Below are 24194 nucleotides of genomic sequence, written 5' to 3'. Positions count from 1 at the left end.
CTGACTCAAGGCTGTTCTGATGGCAAACCCACTGCTTCTGCTTTACCAAACTGCCTTGATAGGTATGGTGGTTGGGCTTGTGGGAGTCTGGTTCCCAGCTGTGAATCCTCTTTTGGAGCTCTCCTCCTCACTGCAAGTTTCATTTTCCTGTGTTGTGTATCCTCATCTTCTAGCTACCCACCTTTCGAGCCCCTTATTGGCCCCAGTCTCACCATCCCTTTTGCCTTGGCTGTGCCTCTTGCAATATCTTATTCAGGACCCTCTCTTGGGGTAGCTTTGAACCTCTTCAAAGGTCTTCTCTCTCCTCTGACTTCTTGCATCACTTAGAATTGACTCTACTTTTCATTGGGCGCCATGTCCTGCCTTCTGTTAAGTGTTCCCTTTTCTACAGTTCAGGGCTTACTTAGATCCTGTGGTGTACTATCAGATTCCGAGGGCAGTCATGTTGTCCTAAGCCTTTTTGAAAGTCCCCACTACACTTCAAGTCTAGGACTTCACACAGAGAGGGTGCTCAGTCAACATTTGTTTTGGGGTTTTAAAAAATTTTTATTTTATATTGGAGGACAGTTGATTTACAATGTTGTGTTAGTTTCAGTTGTACAGCAAAGTAATTCAGCTATACATCTATCTATCTATCTATCTATCTATCTATCTATCTATCTATCCCTTTTCAGATTTTTTTCCCATATAGGTTATTACAGAATACTGAGTAGAGTTCCCTGTGCTATACAGTAGGTTCTTGCTGGCTATCTATTTCATATACAGTAGTGTGTATCTGTTAATCACCAACTCCTAATTTATCCCTCCCCCCCACCTTACCCTTTGGTAACCATAAGTTTCTTTTCTGTGAGTCTGTTTCTGTTTTGCAAATAAGTTCCTTTGTATCATTTTTTTTAGGTTCCACATATAAGTGATATCATATGATATTTGTCTTTCTCTGTGTGACTTACTTCACTCAGTATGATAATTTCTAGGTCCATCCATGTTGCTGCAGTAAACACTTGTTAAGCACATTCATGAATGAAAACCTTTGCAGGCGTTTTCCTATCTCCTTCTCTCCACTGTTAATACAGAAATAACTGTACCTATTTCATCAGAATTCCTGCAACAGGGATAGCTTCTGGTAAATGCAAATTTTCCAAGACACTCATGAGTAATCAAGGTTTAATTTATTCCAACTTTCCCAAGAACTGCTTATTTGCTTTTGCACCGGGGTCTACATTTTTACTCTTAGGGAAATAGGTGGGGATTTCAGAGCAGGCTGAAGGGGAAGGTTGTTGGGAAGGTTGACAGGGACCCCTGGGCTCAATCCTGCACAGAACAGGACTGTTACAACTGATGCCACCACACTTACTATGCTACTCCTTCCTTTGTCCCCTTCCACTTGAATTCTCAGGACCACTCTGCCCTTCCTACCTACCGTCCTTTTTTCCCTCTATTCCTGCAAACTGAGGCCATGCGGGGCTGGCCTGATCCCAGCACCCTGACTACCCCTTTCCAGAGTGTTCCCAGAAGAGATTCACAGCCAATCCTGACTTCCTTCTACGTGCCTCCAATAATGACGGGCTTGGCCCAGTCACTTCCTGGGTATTTTCCCACAACAGAAAACTTCAGGGTAACCCCTAAAACCTGGGTCAGCCTCTGTAACCGAGACCATCCACTTCAGTAGCTTTCATTCCTTTCCCATCATTTCCAATAAATTTCTTTCCAAACTACCACTTACAAGACATGCAGCCACCTATCAGTTTAAAACATTTTTTTCATCTGTTTGATTCCAGGAATTGGATTTCTTCACAGAACTCATTGCCCAACTTCTTCTTTAAGTGATTTAAGACAAAGCTTTCTAATCTAACATGATGGGCTTTAAGAGAATAGGTTCCCGTTTTCCGCGTAAAGAATCTGAGATACCCAGGCTGAACCCCTTTTGTTGGCTCCCACAGAATGGGAAAACCAGTGTCTGAACCTCAGGACCCACTCTTCTGGGCTCAGCTCCCCTCCCTGCACTAACAGCTTTGTAAATTTGCGTTTGCATTTTTACTGTCTCAAGCCATTCATAAGAACATCCCATTTTGCCTTTTAAAAGCCAGGTTAATAATATTAGAATAATTTGGCAGTGAAATGACATTCAGCTTTCAGATTTAAATAAGGTAGGGAAGGAAAGCCATTAGTTTCCTATCCGTCCTTGGGGGGGCGGGTGGGCAGGAAGTGCATCTTTAAGAAATTAAGGGAGAGAATAGTTCTATTTAGAAATCATTCAAGTTTCTTTCTGACATGTCATGCTTAATATCAATTATCCATTTTCCTTCTCTTTATGCTCGCCTCTGAATACTTCCTGACTCAGAAGCTAACTTTAATCTTCTGCTTTGTTTCAAGGCCTGTATTAGATTAACCTCTTTTTCTTTCCTTTGGGAATGACTGATTAGCAAGCAGACATTAAATTTAAAAATTCAATTCTGTACAGTGGATTTTCTCAAGCTCGCTAGACCTTGCTAGCGATAGGGATGGGATCCTCTGTAAAACCATCACTTCATGCTGGGTTGTGATTGCCAGAAAGACAAAATACCTTTTGGGCCACATCTGGAATAACAGATACAGGGCACTATTAATCTATTCTTCTGTCCCTGCAGGGTGAGATTTCAGATTTCTTAAAGTCCAGGGTCTTGGAAAGAGGATAAGAAATTTTCAAAGTCCCAAGGACAAAGGAATTTGATAAGAAATACTTCCAATAATTGTAGAATTCAGGACTAAACAAGTCCAAGTATATAATTTAATTCCTTCATTTTAAAGATTAAGAAAATGAGATGCAAAGTTAAGTATGGGTGTGGCTCGCAGATTTTTGCAGGTCTGGCTAGGTTTCCCGTGAGTACTTTCCCTAATGCACTACCCACTGAATACAGGCACTGGAATGTATAATCCGGTTTCATTCAGCCTGTTCTGAATTTCAATTAATTGCTCCTTCTTACAGGGGGTTCCCTCAAATGTCCCCCAATCCCACGGTCCATTCCGTTCTGACCTCTGTTTTTTTCTGTCTTCCTTTCCCTCCGATATTTATTTTTCCTCTTTCTGATTGTTTTTACTTATTAAAAAGGCTAAGGCCTGAATAAAGTACCAGGTAATAGATTTAAGGGTCGTGATAAAGATGAAGCTGTTGGTACTGATAACACTACCTTGCATTCCATTGTTCTTTTCAGTGTGCAAAGCTCCTTCAATTCCATTTTCTCCTCTCATTGCAACCTAGGAGATGAGTTAGGCCAATATTATTTTTGTCATCTTATATGGAAACCAAAGCTGGGGTAAGTGAACTGATATGCCTGAGGACGCCACCCCAGGAAAAGAGATGAACTCAGGGGTCAAGTCTGTGTTTTAGGACTCTGAACCCAGGACCACACTGCGTCTCTGGAGTGTGGTTCACTTAGAGAGCGAGTCAAAAGACACCTTGCTGCCAGGAAGTACAAGGTGATTAAACTATCACAAAAGTTTTGGGTAAATGTAAGGGGAAAACAAATTTTGATGGGTCAATAAAACATGCGAATTGTTCACTAAAGGAGATTGTATACCGTTTCCCTTAATAGAGGGTTTACCTGATGAAGCAGGTTCCTAGTTATTCCCTGAAGCATTCCAAAGTGTGTTTCCGGAAGACAATTTGGCAATGCGTATCCAAAACAGTAAAGATATGACTCACAGTAGTCTCGGGCAAATTACTCAGTATCTTCTAGGTCATTTCTTCATCTGGTAAAAATAGGGTTTGGGAGAGGATTAAATACAGTAATGTTAAATATCCCGACATATCTAGTGCATTCAATAAATATTGCCAGTGTTTAATCATGATATTTTCACTTGTATGAGGAAATAACAAGCACAAAGATTTAGCGATAAAGACATTCTTAGCTGTGTTTTTGTAAATAATAGTGAAAAGTTGGAAACAATCTATGTCCAGCAATAGGGAATTGGTAAAACAGGGCCTTCTGGTACCACAAGGTGATAGACTGTTAGACAGTCATTTAAATGATTATAAAATATGTTACTACATGGTAAGATGTTTGTGGTTTATTATATTTTAAAAAAGCAAATCATAAAGCATTAAGGACGCTGATTTTTTTTAAAGTGTATGTATACAAGAGAGATATAGACATAGATAAAAATCTGAATGGGGTTACGTCACTATGTTAACAATAATTGACTGGGGACAGGATTATGAATGCTTTTAACTTTCTCATTTTTGCTTATCTGTTTAAAACGTATTTTCCAACAATGAACATGTAGTTTATGTGAAAAAATGTTATATTTATTTGAAAAATTTCAGGCTTTCTTGCCTCCCATTCTCTTCGTCAGTTTTGCTGCCAGGGACTAGAAACAGACAACATTCCCTAAACCCTCACTTAACAAATAACCCTTACTTATCCATTCTAGGCCAGGCAATGTTCTATGCACCAGTTGTAGAGGTACACAAGATGGGCAAAGCTGCCCCCAAAGAGCTTACTCTTGAGTGGAAGGCAGCCCTAAAATAAGCCCATAAAGAAGGGGGAGTAGACTCCGCATCCGGATGAGGTGTGTATTGCTGGGGGAGCTGCCCCTCCTAGCAATTCTAGCAATTCTCTCCCTCCTCCTCCAAGCGACTGGCAGCCTGAGGCCCAACATCATTTTCGTGGATAAAGGCGGCTTATCTCTTGTTAAAGTGCATGATCTCCTTGCAGGGAAATGTGCTGTGTCAATACTGGTAACTTACACCTTAGTATGAGTCATTTCCTGAGAGCAGATTATCAGACCTTGATGGGGGAAAAATGGAAAATGTGAAAGTACACTGAAGACCAGGTGAGGGTGAAGGGGTCTGACTTTACAGCCCCTCTGCCTTCAGAAGAGTAGGGGGCATGAAGATGGGGTGGGGCTGGCCTGGGTATGCAGTAGGCACTGCATACCCAGCGGGTATGGTGAGCGGGGTCCAACTTCATGCCGTTTTTAGTTTGCCATGGACTAACCTTGGTTCTGGCAGCTTCCTTTCAGATCTGAAAGCCAGTGTCACCTTCTCTTCTCTTTCCCTGTTGTCCTGAAGTGAATTCATGTTTTAAGTGTACTTTAGATGTTATCTCTGCCATAAGGCTTGATCCTCTGGATTCCCTGACCCCACTTCATCGCATGACATTTGTCCACGTTTCTCCTACTCAAGGATTAATTTTTACATTGTGTTGTAGTTACAAATGGAGGAACTCCACTTCTCTTCTAAAAACAGATGATCATTGCGGACAGGGTTTTTCTCTATGGAACTTTGTAAGGTTCAGTAACGTCTTTCAGCAGGCACAAAAATAAATACTCTCCTCACGGTGGCACAGTTTGGGGTACATATCAGGTGTTGCATAAGTATTTGTTGGATGAGTTGAGTGAAGGAACAGATGAATGCAAAATTTGCTACACATGGGTACCACTCAACCACCCACACTGGGATTTCACGCAACAGCAAGTTGCCACGGCAACGGCCAGACTGGCTCCTCTGCCACTGTGCTCCATTCCCACCCTCTCCTCTGGGCCACAACATGTGGAAAAAGGCAAAGCCTGGATCTGAAAATATTTGAGCCACGGGGCTTGTACTTAGCTACGTGGTAAAACAGAGGATCTAGCTGCAAATATGACTGGCTCCGTAGGGCCAATACTGTGGTAACTGGGTGGTAATCTTGCAAAGATCAAAGGGAGCTTTGATTTTTCTGAGGGAAGGGAAGAGGCAGGAGGAAGAGAAATATGCTTGGATGGGAAGAAATTTCAAATACCAGCTAGATGTTTAACAATTCAGTTGAATTTCATACGGCTCAGTTGAATGCTGGCCTGTTTTTCCCCACTAGTCAGACCCAATGGTCTTGTCAGGCTCGTGAAGTCCAGCAATCAGAAAGAGGCGGGAACCTCTGGCATGTATATTTACAGACCATTAGAGACATGAGAGCAATCACAATAATTCCTGGAGTGTATATCCTCCTCCTCTCCCATAACCTAAACAAAATGCACCCAGCCTGGGCATTCTAATCCCTCCTCACTCTAACCATATCCCTGCCCTTTACTGTTTCCCTAGCAACTTGACAGCATGGGGAAAGGGATGGGGAGCCTATAAAAGGAGCCACAGTACACAAAATGAATTATAACAAGGGTGTATGGCTGGGAGACTTGGTGTAGTAGAGGGTGGAGGGGTTGACCTTCCGTAGGCTTTATCTGTGTTTCTCATCTTCATCTCCCCCTATCCCTTGGCTGTATTAGTTCTCACATCTGCACCAGGCAGACAGAGCTGAGCATTGATAACTTCCAATTTTCAGAAAGGTAGCTCAAAGGAGAACAAAGAGTGAAGGGTGACTTTTCCTAAATCATGAGGTTTGACCAAAATTATTTTTAGAAACTTTGCATTTTTATTGTTATTGTTTTTTGGTCCCAGTATGTAGATGACACCAGTGAGATTACTGGTACCAGGCAACACTCCAGAGAAAGTGCCATTTATTATGTTTTAAAAGGTTCAGTCTTCTATTATTATTATTATTATTATTGGAATATAGTTGATTTACAATGTTGTGTTAGTTTCAGGTGTACAGCAAAGTGATTCAGTTATATATATATATTCTTTTTCAGATTCTTTTCTATTATGGGTTATTACAAGATATTGAATAGAGTTCCCTGTGCTATACAGCAGGACCTTGTTCTTTATGTATTTTATAAAAAGGTCCAGTCTTAATATATGACATGATTGAGGCATCCGGTCCCACTTTTCCACAATTTCCTTGTTCTACTCCACGGGTTACACTTTATTTCTTTGTCAAGATCCTTTTGTTGTTGTCATTGTTTAGTTCCTCATCAAGAGTGTATCAGTGATAGAACACACCCCTATGGAGTGTCACGCAATGATTTCCAACAATTATGCAAAAGTAATTTTCCTTGATGGTTCATCATTGATTGTTCCAGGCACTGATCTAGGCCTTTGGAAAACCAAGCAAACAGATGGAAACCTCTGCAGACATTCTAGTTGGGGAAGAAACGGTAACTACTATACACTATAAATTACGAAAATTTTATTAGAAGGTGACAAATGCTGTGAACAAAATAAAGTGGCGGTAACGGGGAGGTAGAGTGGGACATAGCGTTTTAACTTTAAGATAGGGTTTGCAGAGAGGGCTGCACCGAGAAGGTGACACTCGTCCAGAGGGACAGAGCCATTCTGAAATCTGAGCAAGGACATTCAGAACAGGGGAAGCCCGCTGTGGAAAGGTTGGGGGGCATGTAGCTGGGGCGTTTGAAGGGGGCCGGGGCTCAGGATGGGGCACAGAAGGTACTGGAAAAGGAGTAGGAGGTCGGGGCTCAGATGAAGGAGTGGGGCAGGGCTTGTCGTGGGCAGATAAGCCCCTTAGCTTTGACTTTGAGGAGAATGGGAATGTTTAGAGAATTTAGGTCCAGAAGGGACATGCATCTTTTGTTTTAACAAATTCTAAAGGGAACAGGAAGGCCACTTAGGAGGCTACGACAGTAACCCAGGCCAGAGATGGCACTGCTCAGACTGGGGTGCTGACCCCGTGGAGGGGGTGAGTGGTCAGATTCTCTTTGTGAAAATATTTCTAATAGGATTTCCTGATGGGCTGGAGTAAAAAAAAAAAAAAAAAAAAAAAAAATCTCACTATGATACGCACATGAATACTTGCTTGGTTATACTGAAGAGTGGTCGATGGAATGCATACCAAACTGTTAATAATAGTTACCTGGAGGGCAGGGAAGGATGGGAGGGGAGGAGGATCTTGGCTTTAGATGTGTACATTTCAGTGTTGTTTTGCCGGTTGTAAATCACGCTGTTGCTTTTTGCTGTTTAAAAGCAAAAACCAATAACTTATTTGTCAAAAGAGTACCCCGGATGCTCCTTGACTTGCTTTCACCTGCCTTTCAATATTGGTGGGGCTCACAGCGATGTGTCCCTGGCCCATTTCCCAATCCTAAAAGCAGAGCTTTGGCTGTCCGCATTGGTTTTTTTCACCATCTGCCAGGTGCTCTGTCACTGCAGGGAATAATATGTACCTGGCTTCACGTATATTAAACGCAAATGAAAAAAAAATATCATCTCTGAACACTCCTGCTGTCTCTGGTGGCACTGAGCACCCAAGAAGAACACCTCAGGCAATTTGGTGGCTTTATGCCTCTGGATGCAAGTTGCTTCTCAATATCTGGTGTCATTAACACAGAGAAAAAAAGGAAGCTTGATGTACCCCAGCCTCTAAGCCAAGAGATGGGGGGCGGGGCAGGCTGCCAACAGTTCCTTTCCTTGAAATTTTTCTTTTCTTTTCTCTCCCTTTCTTTTTAGCTATTGCAGGTCTCAGGAGGCAGAGATGACAGTCACAGGAGACAGCTGAGGCTTTGTCCGGGATGTGCCCTCCACCCATATCCCTGCTCGGCTCACAGAAATATTATCATGGTGAAAGGAAGGAATGCTTTCTCCCGTGCAAGGAGTTCTGTAGCCTCTGTTTACCCTAGTCCATGGGTGGGGATGGCGGGTGCACTCCGCATTCTGCCTAAAAATATCTCCAATGTGCTTCAAAATATTTGTCACCCACCCAGAGAATCCTGCAAATCCTCACCGCAGAGGCCTGGAAAGGAGAACATAGAAAGGTCTGCTGAGGACTTACTCTCACCAGTGTCTCGCAACAGCAATTCTAGAGATCAAAGGTCTTTGTCTTCTAGGTTAAGATCTCGGCTTTCTGCATCTTTGTATCCGATTTTGCTCTGTGTTCTGCTCTGTGTGCTAATTGCAAACTTGAATGAAACGCTCAATATCACTTCCCCACGAACCCAAGATTCTTCGGGGCATGGGGGCACATAAGACCCGGGTACCGGGGCTTCCCTGGTGGCGCAGTGGTTGAGAGTCCACCTGCCGATGCAGGGGACACGGGTTCGTGCCCCGGTCCGGGAAGATCGCACGTGCCGCGGAGCGGCTGGGCCCCCGCAAAAAAAAAAAAAAAAAAAAAAAAAGACCCGGGTACCGACCGTCCTGGTCAGGTGTTGCCTGGCCTCCATCAAATTAGCCAAAGTGTCCCAGGTACCATTCTGTCGACATCCTCTGTCAGGTCTCTGCCAAGGGGTTCCTCATCCAGGTCCCGTTCGGCACCCTGGTGCTCTGCGTTCCTGATCCTTTTCTCAATGAGCAGAAGCTCAGTCTGTGATAAGTTAAAAACACTCCTTCTATGAGTGTAAATGACTGCTATTTATACTTGGGTGCCTTTTCCAAAGACAGTCCTAGTACGGGGTCTGACATCCTGAGAGCTGGGGGGTCTTCAGACTTGACGGTACAGAGTGCTGGTGTCACCCACCCTTGGTTGTCTGTGAGACCCACAGCAAAGCACTGCTTTTCGCTTTTTTCCTTTCAGCATGTACAAATGCAACTGTTGCCAAATCCCTAAAAGCAACTATTCCCCAAGTTCTCTTATGCGTGATGAGACATCCCTCAGCTCTCTTTGGATGTTACTTCTGTTTTTATTTATTTTTCTTGTTATTTGTAAACATTAAGACAAACCAAATGGCTGGTTCTTTCTCCCATCCATTCTGAGGGCATGTTTCTCCTGTATTAAACTAAAATTAAACTCTGTCCCTAAAGAGTAAGCTGGTTTGAGAACTCAGAACCCTTTCACACTGCCTCGGTTTATCCAACGATAAACGTTGAACTACACTCTTGTGCATAATTGAGTTTGACTTTAATAACCCAACTCTTAGACCGCATATGTCTCTGCTTCCCCCAACTTACTGCTGTTAACCTTAACTCTACAATTAATCCTTTCGGTACCCCAGGAAGTAAAATGGGAATTGTCCCTTATTTAGTGGGTATGTGTTGAATAGAAGGTAGGTATGAATGGTGACCCTTGGAACAAAGGGCCTGGTGAGGTGAAAGCACCACTATGGTTATTATAATGAATAATAACAGAAAATTGCATCGCCGACATGCAGATACACGGCTTCTCCCCTGCCACTTGTTTAACTTTGCCTGTAATGTTTTATGGCACAATCTTTCTGAGCAGCAACCAAATGCAGTACTTATTTTGCAACCTGTAGGATCCACAAGCCAGAACCCGAAATAAGGGAGTTATTAGTGATATGGATAGCCAGGGCCAGAGAGAGAGAGAGAGAGAGAGAGAGAGAGAGAGAGAGAGAGAGAAGAATTTTATTTGTAGAGAAATGTCTTCTTTTTTTTTTTTTTTTGCCAATGCCATGCCACTTGTGGAATCTTATTTCCCCCACCAGGGATTGAACCTGGGCCCTCGGCAGTAAAAGCACAGAGTCCTAACCACTGGACCGTCAGGGAATTCCCCAAGAAATGTCAACTTTTGAAAGACCTGGGGGCAATTATCCATATATCTTCTATAATATTAGGTAATTGTCAACTCATTACTCCTTTTTTTTACAGTATTGATAAGATCAGCACTAAGTATAACTAAGTTTATTTATAATTGCTTCTGAAAAAACTTGCAAAGGAATTTAAATGGAAGAAGATTATTTAGGCATTTGTAGAGACCACTGGGAGTCTAAAATAAAATTTTGAAAAAGTCTGTCTTACTTGAAACTTTCATAAATTTCTAGCAAATAAGAGTCATAAGTATAGGGGTTAAGAATATGGGCTCCAGGGACTTCCCTGGTGGCACAGTGGTTAAGAATCCACCTGCCATTGCAGGGGATGTGGGTTCGAGCCCTGGTCCGGGAAGATCCCACATGCTGAGGAGCAACTAAGCCCCTGTGCCACAGCTACTGAGCCTGCGCTCTAGAGCCCACGAGCCACAACTACTGAGCCTGTGTGCCACAACTACTGAGCCCACGCACCTACAGCCCGTGCTCCTCAACAAGAGAAGCCACTGCTCAACGCAACTAGAGAAAGCCTGCTCTCAGCAATGAAGACCCAATGCAGCCAAAAAAAAAAAATAAATTAATTTAAAAAAAAAAAAAAGAGGGAACATGGGCTCCAAAGAAAGAATGTCTGGGTTCTAAGCCTGGCAGAGCTGCCAGGGTGACCTTGGAGGAGTTGCTCAATGTCTGTTTTCTCATCTGCAAAATGGGTATGATAACAATAAGTAACTCAAAAGGCAGTAGAGAGGCTTTTATAACAATCATCATCATTTCCTGAGCATGTCCTGTTTATTGGACCCTTTCTGTTTCTAAGCCCTTAATTTCCACAACAACCCCAGAGGATCGTCCATAGAAGTCAATTAGGCTATGCACGCAACGCCCTGTAGATTGTGCCCAGCCATGCTACGACTTAATCAAGGCTACTTGTTTGTCGTGTCCCCAAAGAGAGCGCAAAGTGAAATCATCACGCCTTTGGAGCGAAATAAATAATTTAACAGGAGGGAGGCGATTTCAATAGGAGGCAATCTCCGTGAATCTCGCATATGAAGTGAGTTCATTTGAATTTGCCAACAAGCTCCTGCTAAATGAAATCAGTTGGAGAGCTATAACTTAAGGCTACAATTAAAGGGCGAATTAAAAACAGTGCCACCAGGTTAGGTAGTGGGGACAGGCCTCGCAGCGTGCCATGCACGCTAGCTTTTGGCTTCCCGTTTTCCTTAAAGCAACCCGAGAGGGCTGTGGATTAAATGGTGGAAAAGCAGTGACCGGGCTTTTGGGCCAATGAGTGAAGCAAGCTGAATAAAAAACAAAATGATGAAGGGGGATGAAACACACTGGAGCAGCGATTTCCACACTTCTAAGTTTCAGGATCCCTCTATTCTTAAAAAAATTATTGCAGACTTCAAAGAGCTTTTGTGAACATGGGCTGCTTCTGTCTTATTTTTACCTTATTGGACGTTAAAGACATTAAAAAATATTTATTAACTTAAAAATAATGAAACTTATGTATTGATAGCATAAATAACATCATTTTTATGAAAAATAGCTATATTTTCCAAAACAAAAAAGTGTTATTGCTTTACAGTTTTTGCAAACCTCTTTAATGTTTGGCTTTTTAATAAATAGCTTGATTGTTATATCTACTTTTTCGTTCAGTCTGTTGTGATATATAATTTTGTTGAAAATCTAGCTTGTCATGTATTTAGTTGGAAAAGGGAGAAGTATTTTTAATAGGCTTTCAGGAAATTATGGATTTTCTTCTTTGATAATACACTAAAATTTGACAGGTGTTTCTTTTTTATTTTTTTTTTCATTTGTCTTTACTACTGTTTCCAAGGAAATCTTTTCTTTTTTTATTGCAGTATAGTTGGCTTACAATATTGCATTAGTTTTAAGGAGTACAACATAGTAATTGTATATTTTTAAAGAATATACTCCATACAAAGTTACTATAAAATATTGACATTCCCTCTGCTGTACATTACACTCTTGTAACCTATTCACTTTATACCTCATACTTTGTACCTCTTAATCCCCTTCACCTATGATTCTTAAAGTCGAGTTGCAATGTGACATTTCAAGCTATATCAATGAACTTTTCATTCTCTATACAAATGCAAAAGAATGAGAGTAAAAAGGGAAAATCATGCCTCCTCCCCTTCCTCCTCTCCCTCCCCTTCTTTCTCTTCTCCTTCTCCTTCTTCTTCCTCTTCCTCTTCCTCTCCTTCCTCCCACTTCTTCGTTGAATAGTTTTGACGCCCAAGACACCCTGAAAAGGTCTGAGGGGCCCCTAGGGCTTCCTAGAACACATTCTGAGAACCACTGTCCTAGGTAAATAATCTCCCTCTCTCTCTCTTTTCCCCCTTAGGCTCTTTTAGTCGCATAGCATAAAGATTTGCTCCAGGTTATCTCAGAAGAGGTGGCTTTATTTTATGGCTAGAGATGACTTGGAACCCTACAGGTACATTCTCTCAGGCTCGCTTTCATGAACTACATATTCTTTTTCCCAGAACACCTTACCAGCTCCATTCTTTCCTCTCCTTTCTCATACTTTCTGCTCCGTCAACGTTAAACTAGCCTCCCTCTCAATAGCAAGACGTATTACCTTAAACTCCGGTAGATAACTGCACATTCCCTTGATGTTTTCAAGCCCAGAGTTATAAGGGAAGAACTCGAATTGGTCAGATTGTGGTGCCAGTCATAGCATATTCATGGGTGACACTAAGACCAGCTGCCCTTGGGTCAGGTGTCCCTCAGAGCCCATTAGCTGTGGGTGGTAGAGTGGGGCACCCAGTACAAAGTATATTTCTTCTGTGCTCTTTTTACAGTGGCTGAGAATTTACCCTATTATGACCAAGACTGCACTTTCTTTTGAAACTTGTAGGTTTTCTCAGTGTTCTTCAGGGGGTCCCCCTGAGACTCCAACGTACTAGGAAGTGTAATGTAGCAGTGAAACAAATAGGTACGGAGACATGTGCTTGGATTTGGATCCACTTGTTACCTGTGTGACTTTGGGTAAATAATTTAACTTCTTAGTCCTAGAATGTAAAGTGAGGATGATAATGGCCCTTAGGGTCATTGTAGGATTAAGTGGGAACACCCATGTAAAGTACTCATGGCATAGGAAGTACCCAGAAGAGTTAGTACTCATCATTAAGTTTTACTTCAGCATTGGACAGGTGGAGGCAGCTCTGCCCAAGAGGATGGAGACCAGCCCTTGGACCCACTCACTAATATGCTTCTTTTTCTCTTGCCTGATTCAGGTCCCCTTTCCCTCAATCACCAGGTTTGCCTAGTTGGAAATAGTACTACCCTCAGTCACTTAAGCACTAGGAAGCTTAAACAGCTTTTCTGTTTTCTTCTCAGTTCTATCCTTCTCCCCCAGCTTTCTCACGTCTTCTTTACTCTTTCTTATTCTCCCACTCCCCTTCCCCTTCCAGTGTTGTCCCTCTTCTTCCCCTGTCTTTCTCTTAGTTACAATACATGATAAGCTGCTATAACAAAAAAGACCCCCAAGATCTTGTGGCTTAAAAAAGGGTAAAGAGTTTATTTGTTTCCCTTTCTGAACTGGTCCAGAAGCAGTGGCTCAAGGAGGCTGTTGTTCTCCATCAGGCCATTTGAAGGTCCAGATTCCCTCCTTCATGTGGTTCTTCCATCTCCTAGGATACAGGGTTCATCTGCATGGTTGAAGCTGGCTCGTTCGACATCCACACAGTCCAGCCCACAGGAAGCAGGTCAGAGGAAGTGGAGGGCAAGCAGATTGCTTTTTTAAAAAAATGTATTCTGGAAGTTGGGACATTGGCTAACACTTAGCTTCAAGGGAAGCTGGGGGGGCTATGTGCTCAGCTAAAACCCAAAGAGATCAGAGTCCTTCTCCTAAAAGGAAGAAGTGGAGAATGGGGACAACTCTTAGTCTTTACCATGACCCTCAGTCTATCAGTGGGACTCCCAGGGCATGGAATTTAAGGTTTCAGCAGCACGTTTCCCAAACTTTATAGCAGGTGAAAATGCTGTCTGTTCCCTGTGCCTGAAATGCTCCCACCACTGACCTCCCCACCTTTGTCAGTTACCCTAGTGTGAAGTTTCTGCACCTGAATCTGAAACACTCCTGCCACATTCAGTTCCACGTGGACCCAAGAAGGGAGAAGAGTCACTGACCTTCAGTGGGTTCCTCACCCAGCTCTAGGCCCTCTTTCAGTGGGTTTCCAGCTTTCTCACTTCCGTTTTCAGGGCACATGGCCTCTGATGCCCTGGCAGTAAGAGGACCTTCCCATAAGGCCACTGGCCTGGGAAGGTCATAGCAGAGCTAGGATAACATCAGTTTCAACAATCAAAACTTCTGATTGCGAACAAACCCACTTCTTCTATGGACACCAGAGGAGATAAGAGTGTGGGCTAGGCTAGAGATTGTTTCACTGAGGAACTGTGATTACCCTTTAGGGATTCATAGCTGGCAAGAAACTCGATTTAATTCACTTACAAAATTTTTATTAGGCGAATATCAACATACTCGCAAAGGTTTCCCTCTGCTCTTTTTATAACTGTGTCAAAATCTGCCACTCAGTTATGCTAATTCTTTAGCTTACACTCAATGGGAAACATCATTTAAGAGGGAAATGGTATTTTAAATGGAATTTCTAAAAAAAAAAATGGTTCTGAAGAACCTAGGGGCAGGACAGGAATAAAGACACAGACGTATAGAATGGACTTGAGGACACAGGAAGGGGGAAGGATAAGCTGGGACAAAGTGAGAGAATGTCATGGACATATGTACACTACCAAATGTAAAATAGATAGCTAGTGGGAAGCAGCCACATAGCACAGGGAGATCAGCTCGGTGCTTTGTGACCACCTAGAGGGGTGGGAGGGAGACGCAAGAGGGAGGAGATATGGGGATATGGGGATATATGTTTATGTATAGCTGATTCACTTTGTTATAAAGCAGAAACTAACACATCATTGTAAAGCAATTATACTCCAATAAAGATGTTTAAATAAAAATAAATGACCTTTCTTTATTACTCTATTCGTGTCAAGCCTAAGTGATTCACATGCCTGTGCAACCAAAAAGTAATTGTGACGTCACCACACTGCTGAGGTCTGGGGAGTGACCTCTTCTAGCACATTGTCAACATCTATTTTACGGATTCTCAACTCTCCCTTTAGCCTTAATCTTTGATCTCGGGCTAGAAAGTTATTATGTCATGAAATCAAATGGGAGTCTCAAGTTGAATACCTTAGCATTTTTTTATTCTAAGTTAATAACATAGACATACTTTTTTCTTATAATGAAATAGCTACTTATATGTTTCTTCAGTCCAATTAAGTTCATGACACAGGCATTGCAAAAAGAGTTTTTAAAATTTCCAATTTCTTATGTAATGGCTTACTTTCTAAGTAAATGAAGCTTACATTAACAATGTCTTGATGGATGGACCTAGAGATTATCATACCAAGTGAAGTAAGTCAGGCTAAGACAAATATCATGTGATATCACTTATATGTGGAATCTAAAAAATGATACACATAAACTTATTAACAAAACAGAAACAGACTCATAGACATAAAAAAAAAACAACTTATGGTTACCGAAGGGGAAGTGGGGAGGTGGGGGGAGGAGAGATAAATTAGGAGGATGGAATTAGCAGATACACGCTATTATATATCAAACAGATAAACAACAAGGACCTACTGTATAGCACAGGGAACAATATTCAATCTTATAATAAACTATAATGGAAAAGAATCTGAAAAAGAACATAAATATTATATATATACACACACACACACATATATATGTATAACAGAATCACTTTGCTGTATACCTGAAACTAACACAATATTGTAAATCAACTATACTTCAATTAAAAAAAAACCAACATGATCCTGAAAAACCAAGTTAAGAAGAAGGAAAATTATATCACCTGCCAAGTGTTCTTGGTTTCCTTCCTCCCTAGTTCAATATTTTAATCAAACATTTGAAAGAAGTCTTAAGTAGCCTGATTATTGATCTGGGAATAACACAAATTTGGGAAGGATGGTTAATAAGTCAGAATTCAGATTCGAAGAGGTCTCAGTAAATGAGATTGGTAGGCATCTACCATCTCTGCAATATAGTTTAACATGGGTAAATGTTTGCCTTTAGACAGACAGAAACAAAACAAAACAATCCAAACAGCTAAATATGTATAAAAAAACCCAATTTGTTTGAAAAAGATAAACTGAAATTAACTGACCAAAAGGCAATACAAAGTCAACTGTGACTGCCACATTGCTGCTAAAAATCCAATGTGGTCTTAGGCTGCATGAACGGGAAAACGCGGTCAGCATAAGGTGGGTGATAGGTCTGTTAATTTTTTTTTTTTTTTTTTTTGAGATCATACTGCATTTAGAGACTTTTCGAAAATTCTGGATGCTACATCTTCAGAGGCACAGTGACACACTAGAACGTATTCAGAGGAGAGTAAGTGTCAAGGGTTTTGGAAGCAGTCATGTATGAACTGGGGACTGTTTTACTAAAAATAGATGGCTTTGGGGAGACTTGAGAACTATTCTCAAATCTTGAGATGAGCTTAGAACTCAGAGTTGACTTTGCAAGAGGGAACATTATTTGCTCCCCTATGCTTTCCCTTATAATTTCCCTTTTCCCTGGAAATTTTACTGGAAATGGAAGAAGGCTATTATTTTATGTATAAATGTCAAGTAATTTCTGGTGTTATCTTGTAGTATCTTCTTCCTATTCTTCTAGCTATCTCCTGTGACAAATAATAGCACAATCTCCCCCCCTTTAAATCTTCAGAAATAGTTTCATTTATCTAATGAGATTCATCCTTTCTGGATTCAGAACGAAGGTCTAAACACCCTCTAAAATGACTCCATGAATCTGCTCTCTTGTCAACCCTACACCCTCACCGTTCTTCCAATTCTTGCTTTGATTATTCCATCAGAGGCTACACCTCTGTCATTCAGGCTCAAAACCACGGGGTCACCTTTAGCTCATCTTTAGTCCTGAGATGCAACCCGATTTTGTCCATCACACAGTGGCCTGGCCCAACCCAGGGACACTGACCAGAAATATGTGGTTTCTATCCCATGTGGCAATGGTACATATGTTACCAAAGGCTCCTGTTAAGTGCAAATCAGAGATTCTGCACATGGGCTGGAGGCTGGGGAAACTTGACGGAACAGCTCCTGACTCTGCATCAGGACGGCCAACCCTGAGAGCTTCATCCTGTAAAGGGTCTGGCGGATGTTTAAGGGCGATCCGCTGCACAAAGTCGCGAGCGTATCTCATGATTTGAGTGTAATTCCTAGTAAGCAGGGGGATAGCCTGGATGCTCCCTAGAATCCTTCCCAGTCAGAGGGATGTGACTTTACTCCTTGTGAGGCCCCGGAGTGGAGAACAGCTGAGGATTTGACAGGATGTGGTAGGAGATGGGAATTCAGCATGAGGCGAAATGTCTTTGTTTTTCTCAGCCTCCTGGGTCTCCAGGGCCCTGGGCCAAAACGCTGGAGGCTGGGAAGTGCAGAGGAATGTCTTTAGTTCATTTCTTCAGATGGAGACTTAGATAATCAGACTCTAATAGAGACACAGACATCAGGAACAAATGTATGGACACCAAAGGGGCAAAGGTGGGGTGGGATGAATTGGGAGATTGGGATTGACATGTACACACTACTACGTAAAAAACATAACTAATGAGAACCTGCTGTATAGCACAGGGAACTCAGTGCTCTGTGGTGACCTAAATGGGAAGGAAATCCAAAAAAGAGGGGATGTATGCATACATATAGCTGATTCACTTCACTGTACAGCAGAAAGTAACACAACATTGTAAAGCAACTATACTCCAATTAACAACAAAAAAAGTTTACCTTGATTAATCTTGTGGGTTGTGAGAGGAGCCAGAGGTCACCATGTACTTCATTATACTCTCTAATGGCTGAGGTACAGCCCAGGGCACTGAAAAGAGCAGAGAGCTGGCCTCAGGGCCATCCATAGATCTCTTCCTTCCCGTTATAGGTGGTCTACCTTGAGCAACTCAGCCAGGAACTTAACTTTTCAATAGGTCTGGTGAACTGGGGACCAGCCTTTGCATCTCTTTAACGGCCTGCAAAGAGTTCCCAACCACTAAGAAGCCTGGCAGGAAACTGTGGCAGCTGGGGACACGTGTGACCCCTTATTCCCAGTTTTCGTGCTCCCAGCTTGTGGTTCTAGGACGTAGGGTCAAAGTTGTGGAGTCTGGGGAATTCTGGGTAATGTTGCAAAACACAAGCTGCAGCTCGTCCTCCTCATGCTGCCTCAGATGATCTGCTCCTGATAACTGTGTTGTGGGAACCTCTCCCCAGCTGATGTGCGGTATCTTCAGGGATGCGCCTCCACTTAACCCCATTCCATCACTGAACTGACAGTGTGCTTTTCAGGGACTGTCGGGAAGGACAGGTGAACTCCTAGGACCCCTCGGTCTGGGGAGTCTGTTTGGAGCAGCAGTCCAGTTACATCTGAAGGTTTCGATGATCTGTTACAGGACGTTCAGGAGGTCACGTCTTCTTTTGGGGGTCCTTCCCATAACTTCTGGTCACAGGACTGGCTGTTCACTGGTGGGAAATTCTTGATGGGACCGGAAGTAAAGTTTTCCCCCTGTTATGTTGCTGGAGTCCTCCTTCTAGCCAAGATTATGGGCTCTGGCTTTTGTGGGGTTTTGGTTTGTTTTGATTTTTTGTTTGTTTGTTTTCTGCCATTTCTACGGTTTAATTAGAAAAAAAATTTTTTTAACATAGCTATTAATAACATGTTTGGTTTCTAGCAGAGACAGATGTTATTTGTGCCTCACCCATATTTGCATGCATGCCGACTCTACTGTTTTAAGCTTTTTTGAGATGTAATCGATGTTTTAAAAAATTGTATATATTCAATATATACAATTTGATGGGTTTGAACATATACGTACACCTGTGAAATTGTCACCACAATCAAGATAATAAACATTCAGTCATTGCCAGAGTTTCCTCCCATAGGGGTTCTGACTTTGCTCCCCTATGCTTTCCCCTATAATTTCCCTTTTCCCTGGAAATTATACTGGAAATGGAAGAATGCCATTATTTTATGTATAAATGTCAAGTAATTCCTGGTGTTATCTTGTAGTATCTTCTTCCTATTCTTCTAGCTATCTCCTGTGACAAATAATAGCACAATCTCCCCCACTTTAAATCTTCAGAAATAGCTTCAATTATCTAATGAGATTCATCCTTTCTGGATTCAGAATGAAGGTCTAAACACCCTCTAAAATGACTTCATGAATCTGCTCTCTTGTCAGCCCCACACCCTCACCGTTCTCCCACTTCTTGATTTGATTATTCCATCAGAGACTACACCTCTGTCATTCAGGCTTAAAACCACGGGGTCACCTTTAGCTCATCTTTAGTCCTGAGATGCAACCCGATTTTGTCCTACGGCAATAATAATAATAATAATAATAATAATAATAATGTATTGTGTGCTTGCCTGGGACCAGTGAGTATGCTAAGTGCTTGCTGTGGTTATCTTCACAACGATGCTGTGAAGGCATCTAGGATAAGGCACCATTCTAGAGTCACACAGCTACCAAGTAACAAAGGGAAGGACCAGGTTATCTTCCCTTTAATTACTACTCTACAAAAAAATGTCCTGTTCTCCTGATCTCACCTCTGGGATTCAGCTATGAACACACCAGCTATGATGAATTCTCTTACACAAGCTCTTTGAAATTTTAGAGGGAGAAGAGTATAGTTTTTCTTAAGCAATTTAAAAAAAATCCCTTCATAATTCATTTAAAAAAAGTTATTCAGCAAATTATAAAGAAGGAAGGAAGGAGGGAGGGAAGGAAGGAAGAAAGGGAAAGAAAGAGATGGAAGAAGAAAGAAAGAAAAGGAGTCGACACTATACCACTAATATTTTGAGGGTTTTTTTCTGTAGTTTTTATCTCAGGCATAATGTTTGAAGGATAAAGATTCAAGTAAAAATTTAATAACTTGAAACTCAAATGGCTTTCCTAAGCTGGCTGAGAGTGGATAGCTTATTTAGGAATTCCAGTGCAGGCAAAGGTCAACAGATTATAAGGGACTAAGATTAGAAAATGTGTGTGAAATAGACAGGAAAGGAGGCTGAGGATTCTGCAGGCTGGTCTCATCTGGCTCAGGACAGTGGGTGGTAGAATGTGCTGGAAGCACAGGGTGGCTCTGGAATGCAGGTAGAGTCCTGCAGCTGGAGTTTGCCTCTGAGTCTTGGAGCCTCTTCCTAGGGTCTTCACCGGCAGAGTTCTGATTAAGACACCTGGGCAAAAACAGTAGATATTGGCTGTGTTTCTGTTTCTGTGACAGAGCGATCATAATTTAGAAAGTTAGAAAGAGTGTAGTTAGAGGGAGAAGAGTCAAGACAGAACAGAAGAGTGTAGTTAGAGGGAGAAGAGTCAAGACAGAACAGTCATTGGCATACAGCCTTTCAGCAATCGTCATTAGCAGCGCATTGAGGGGGTAGTTGGAGAAAAGAACCAGTAGGACTGGTCGTGTTTTTTTTTTTTATATATTTTGTTCAGTATCCCTTCTCTGGGGGCTGGGATAAATTAGGAGTTTGGGATTAACAGATATACACTACTATATATAAAATAGATAACCAAAAAGACCTACTGTACAGCACAGAGAACTATACTCAATATATTGTAATAAACTATAAGGGAAAATAATCTGAAAAAGAATAAATAAATATATATAACTGAATCACTTTGCTGTACACCTGAAACTAACACAACATTGTAAATCAACTCTACTTCAATAATTAAACAAAAAGAAAAATCCCCTCTCTGAGAAACTTTCACATCCCAGTGTAGACCATAATAGACAGATAATTGTGGCATCTGATTATCTTCTATAATTTGTGTTATGAAATTTCCTGTGGAAGACAGAAAATCTGCTTCTTAAATTTACAGCAAATATAAATTCATTTCCACCTAAAAACAATTTTATATATTTTGTTCAATATCCCTTCTCTGGGAGCCAGATTCTAAGAAAGCAAACAACTTTGTTTTGACTTCAAAAGGTATAATTAAGGATGCAAGACATAGAAACATAAAACAAATCATAATGGGAGGTGTTATAGGTCGCCAGAAATAGTTGTGTTAGGGACAAGAGACATTCATGCCTTAGGACTCAAAGTTTGATTATTCCATGGTGCATGATTTATCAAACTGTGGGTCTCAGCCCCTCAGTGGGTTGTAAAATTGAGTGGATTATGTCCACCATATAAAAAATACAGTAGAAAATGTCAAAGTGCTTTGTGTGTAAGAAGGTTATGCATTTCATGAGCATTTCTTTTTAAGTTGTAAACACGCACACAAGTGAACATGATGGGTTTTATTATAAAATATATTTCTTCTCACAGATTCAATCAAACAATTTCAAAGATGTTCCATTCGCCAAAATAATCTCCAACCTAGATCTTTATTACCATTTATTAAATGCCTAAATATTTCCAGGCCCATTAATAACAATGCTTAAGAAAATTTTTTAGGAAATGACAATGACGCACTCCCTGTCTATGAGTCAGCCAGAAGACTGTCTTCATGATGATAACAGCTTACATTCACTGAATACTATTCGTGTGATGGGAATCATGCTAAATATTTTTCATCCATTATTTAATCTACTTCTCATAACAACCCTATGAGGAGGCTACTATTATTCTTCTTATTTTTCAGATGATTCAAGAGAAGTTTCCAGAACTACAATAATTTGCCCCAGGTCCCTCAGTTAGTAGAACTCAAACCCATGCCTGTCTGACTCCAGAGACAGACTTACAGCACCATACTGCACTGTTTTCCAAGAACAAATCCCTTTTTGTGGCTGAGTAATATTCCACAAAAAGGGCTTTGTTCTTGAAAAACAATGCAGTATGTTGTACAAGGCTTCGTCTCTGAAAGTGTATCATTTGCAGAGACGTGGATGGACCTAGAGACTGTTATACAGAGTGAAGTTAAGTCAGAAAGAGAAAAACAAATATCATACGTTAACACATATATGTGGAATCTAGAAAAATGGTACAGAAGAATCTATTTGCAAAGCAGAAATAGAGACACAGACGTCAGAACAAATGTATGGACACCAAGGGGGGAAGGGGGTGGGTGGGATGAATTGAGAGATTGGGATTGACGTATATACACTATGTATAAAATAGATGACTAATGAGAACATCCTCTTTAGCACAGGGAACTCTACTTGGTGCTCCGTGGTGACCTAAATGGGAAGGAAATCCAAAAAAGAGGGAATATATGTATACGTATGGTTGATTCACTTTGCTGTACAGCAGAAACTGACACAGCAGTGTAAAGCAACTATACTCCAATAAAAAAAATAAAAAAAATAAAGAACAAATCCCTCACAGAAAGCTTTGTCATTTGTAAATCTTCTTTTGTGGCCTCCTTTAAAATGTTCCCCAGTTAGCGCTAGGATGAGGCAACCCCCTTTGGTCCCCACGGAAGGTTGATAAAGAGGGTTTCTTCAGTCATGGGTGTGGAGGGTGGGGTAATGTTGGAGAGAGCTGATTCTTGATCTGATTCTAAGAAACCTGTTCCATCGTCCGCCTACAGAGTCTGTCCTAACAGGCCTGAGGGCTTAGATTCTGAGGCAAACCTGCCTCCTCCCCCTGAACGGCAGGCATTTCCCTCATTCCTCACTTCCGCCAAGAATGAAGTTTCTTCCCCAACCAGAGAACAACAGCAACAAAACATACTAGGAATACTCAGTTTGGGACGCCCTGGAACTAGAATGAATTTCTCTGGCTCAGACATCAGCAAACTTATTCGACGACAAAGGGCCAGATAGTAAATATTTTTGACTTTGAGAACCATGTGGTCTCTGCCAGAAGGCTTCAATCTAGCCATTGTAGTCAGAGAACAGTATGGGCAACACTTAAATGAATGTGGCTGGATTTGGCCTCAGGGCTATGGTTTGCCAACCCCCGTTCAAGAGCCTAAAACGGAATCTTCTCTAACGGCCAGTTCGGGAGAAGAAAAGCATAACTTTGTTCAATTTTTAGTTCTATATTCCCCGGAATCCTTTTTGCTGTGTGTCATCCTCCTCCAATATTCAAACAACTTTTTACCAGTAGTCCTGCACCAAGACCTAGGAAGCTGAGGAGTATGGAGGGTATTTGGATTTTGTTCCCGAGATCCTCTTGTGTTGGTAGGTTCACGTGTCATCATGTTGAGGTGTGGATATGTGGGAGGGTCTCCCCATCCGGCTCCAAAAGAAGGACCCCTGTGAGGCACTGTGTCCTTCAAGATTCCTCTCTCCTTTACTCAAGAACAGGATTTTAGAATAGTTTTCACCAAACGAAGCCAACATCTTCCACAAATAACTGGCAGCAAAAAATGACCCCATGTGCTTACATCGCGGGTAAAGTCTGTGTTAAACAAGGTTGTCTTCACATAGGAAGTTTTCCTTGAATAAGAGAAAGCCCTCTGTACCCCACATCCCACCCATACCAGAGGGCTGCTGTTTGCATTTTTCACCCTCTGTGAGTCTATTCCTTTAGCTTTCAGTTCAGCCTCTAATTAAAAAGAGGATAGCCATCCTAACATAGTGTTGAGCTTGAAAATAATGGTGCAAAATGGTAAGTAATGTGACCTAATGGTTTCCTAAAATTATGTATATTTATATTCCTTCCAGGATTCCTTTCTTCCTCTGTCCCTCTCTCTCTTTCTTCTTCCTTCCTCCTTCCTTTCTTTCTTTTTCTTTCTCTTTCTTCCTTCCTTCCCTCCCTCCCTCCTTCCTTCCTTCCTTCCTTCCTTCCTTTCTTTCTTTCTTTCTTTTTCTTTCTTTCTTTC

General features: G+C 41.6%; 1 non-coding gene across 1 annotated transcript; it reads right to left on the bottom strand.

Moving 5' to 3' along the window:
• Positions 1-10227: 10227 nt before the first annotated feature.
• Positions 10228-10300, bottom strand: TRNAK-UUU (transfer RNA lysine (anticodon UUU)). The gene has a single exon. It is a non-coding gene; the product is annotated as a tRNA-Lys (tRNA).
• Positions 10301-24194: the final 13894 nt, after the last annotated feature.

The sequence above is a fragment of the Physeter macrocephalus genome, chromosome 18 (assembly GCF_002837175.3).
Source record: "Physeter macrocephalus isolate SW-GA chromosome 18, ASM283717v5, whole genome shotgun sequence".
NCBI classification, from domain to species: Eukaryota; Metazoa; Chordata; class Mammalia; order Artiodactyla; family Physeteridae; genus Physeter; species Physeter macrocephalus.
The sequence above is the reverse complement of the archived record's forward strand: the minus strand, read 5'-3'. Positions and strand labels throughout refer to the sequence as shown.